A 3,134-nucleotide genomic window follows, 5' to 3' on the forward strand; every position below is an offset into this window, starting at 1 on the left:
CTATTTTTCAAATTCTATATTTATTAAGTTAGGCAGGCTTGTTTGCACAACAAGGCTAAATAATTATATAAACCTTTCTCAATCTAAATAGTGGACTTTGGTAGAATTAAAAAAATAAGTGTAGTGCAGGTCTATGATGATTTTTAGTGCTACTATCATCTAGTTCTGATTGTGGTTCTGTCTTGGTTAAATCCCAAGTACTCCTGATTTTGAACTGTTGTAGTCCTGTTTTAATTCTGGATCAGTTCTGGGTCTGGTTGAATTGGGGTTTAGTCCTCGTGTCTTGATACAGCCCTGACCTTGTTCTGCGTTGCTGCTTAATTAAAAAACTAGTTTAAGGTGTCCTGCACATGTGATATATATTTTTCCTTATATGAAGTCATTCTTTTTTGAACAAAAGTCAAAACAGAGCCTATTAATTTTTCAGTCATTTCTACACCCCCCCCCCCCCAAAAAAAAAAAAAAAATCAAACATGCATACTACCCTTTAGGGCTAAGCCCCGGGTGTTTCAAATGTCTGGCTCCGCCTCTGGTACCATCACCATGTCAATCGTGTCAACTGGACCAAATCTCTGATGAATGTTTTCGGCAATTTGTTGAATCAGAGAATTATGAGAATCCAATGCAGTACTAGCATGATGTACCCAACAACGTGACCGCTGAACATGTAGCATCTCCCCTAAAATCTCTATAAAAAGGCCTAATATGAAAAAGGTCCAACCATCGCACAAATTACAGTACTCTGTTGTTCCATTGTAATCATTTTGGTGGCACTGTGAATTTTTGAAATGCTTCCCCTTTAATTCACCAATATGTAGCTTGTGACAACAACAAAGCACACACATTCTGAAAAATCTCAGAGAGAAAGGTTGCACCTATTTGTTCAGCTCCATAAAAAAGAGCTTTATAAAAGCACTGCATTTCCCAAAAGCAGTTAGAGCCATTTCTGAAATAAGCATGCTGTACAATTGCTCCATCATTTGGTCCCATTTTTAACCTGTTATGCAGCAGTGGCCCATGCTTTAACAGGTATTTTTGCAATCTTATGAATATCTCCCGTCTCCTCAGAATAATGAAATATGTATCTTCCCAGGCAAAAGCGAAGATTAAATCTAATATTTTTGAAGATGAAGTCAGGAGCTGGCGAAGTCTGTGAAAATATTGGATTTGCAGAGCAGTGTGTGAAGCTAAAATTACCCACACTGAAGATGTAGTGTGAGGAGCGCATTAGCAGAGGAGCATCCAGGAGGCGTTCAGGTGTAGTACTGCTTCAATCATTGCAAATAAGTCCGTATAGAAAATGTTGTTGCAAAATGTCTCATGGGTCAAAATCACTGCCTTGTGTTAGGAGTAAAATGCCCTCTGTGCACGATCACAAAGCTCACACAGATGTGGCCCACACTAAAATCTCAGAACTGTCACTTTTAACATCCATTCAGACTGTTACTGAACTCAAGGACAAGAAATGTTTGGGGTCTGTCTGTATTTGTCTTCATTAATCATCAACATCACTGCGCTCCTCACCTGCAATGTCGTGTTTTTTACCTTCAGAAATGGGTCGAGATGTGACGGGTGAAGGTTCACCGGTGTCAGATAATGCCGTTCACAGATGAGACCGTCAGACGCCGCCCGGCCTATTTTCTGCTCCTTGCTCATCGTGATTGCCTGTGAAAGATCAATCAGCGCTTTGTGGTGCTGCTCTGCTTTATCGTCACTGTCACATATCACATAAATAAAGTCAAATTACTGGACGCTCGGTCCCTTTTCTGACTTGTCTCCTTCCCTGAGGGAGCGCCGGAAAAAGATGGTCACTTTCTGATAAAAGCTCCATTTGACCGAGATCACACCATTTTCTCCAATACAAAAGGCTGTAATTGTGCTCCGCCGAACACTGCTGTCCATTTCCAAGACAAATACTCATGTTTTCTTCATATTTCTGAGGTAATGGAGAGGCAACACAAAGCATTAGCTGCTGCTCTGTCCACAGACAGGCATTAAAGCTCCAGCCTTTTCTGTTTTATTTCATTCAAACATCCACTTTGTTCAGAATCGCTCAGATATTACACACATCAGAAAGCTGTTTCAGACATTTTGTCTGTGAAAACCCTTGTGCCATTAGTTCAGTTAGCCGTGCTGAACGTGGAAGAAAAAGAACAAACTTTCAAACTGAGTGAAGCCAATGGCTGTACACTACAGAAACAGCTATCAAAACACCTTAGCCATTTAAAGTCTGTGTTGTTTTTCAATACTCTCCTCAGACCGGTAAATCTTTAAATTTTAAAAAAGGGTTAAATACAGACAAAACTGACTTTAGAGTAACTGGATGAAATGCGCATCAGCTACTTATGGACTCTTTTCAGAGGAGATAAATTTAACCTTAAGATTTCAGTCTTTGCACCTCTAAAACCGGCTGATTTAACTGCCAAAACCTGAGAAGTCCTGATTAATTTCATGTTTCAAATAAAACATAAAACTCTGAATGAAAGAGATCAGTAGTGCAAGTGTAAATAAGCACCGAATCATGTTCATAGTTTGACTATGGAAAAAAGAACTTCAGTTTAGATGATTTTACCTATTGACATCTGGCTCAGTTCACAAATTCTGAGTTAAATGTTAACTAAATACCTTAAATGTTAAATATTTTTTAACAAAATTCATATAATACATGGAGTACAAAGATTAAATTATACAAAAACAAAAGAAAACCAAAATGTCACATATGCTGATTTCGTTCATCCAAAAAGCAGTCGGAAGAAGTTATTGACAAACCTCAATGACAACAATAAGCATATTTTTATTTAAACAGAATTATTCATTGCGTCAAATCCAAAATATTATCATACAACTCCATACTTTTACATCAGCACAGCCTCCTATTTTGAATTGTTTGTTGCAAAATCTGAGTAAAAATGGAATAGCCACAAAATAAAATATATTTATGCCTCTTTTTGAAATGCTTTATTTCTGGACGTTGCTTCGGTTCCACACTCTCGCTAAATGAAACTAACAACCCGAGCTGTTTTCATTTTTATCTTTAAGGTGTTGAGAATTTTGCTGCTTTTCACAGGTAATTGGGTTTTTTTTCCTGTTTTCATTTTTGCATGTAAGATGAATTTTTTTTAAATGTCAGGTTT

Source organism: Rhamphochromis longiceps, linkage group LG2 (assembly GCF_057381845.1).
Source record: "Rhamphochromis longiceps isolate RC_006_pf linkage group LG2, R_longiceps_female_GT1.1, whole genome shotgun sequence".
In the NCBI taxonomy this organism is placed as follows: Eukaryota; Metazoa; Chordata; class Actinopteri; order Cichliformes; family Cichlidae; genus Rhamphochromis; species Rhamphochromis longiceps.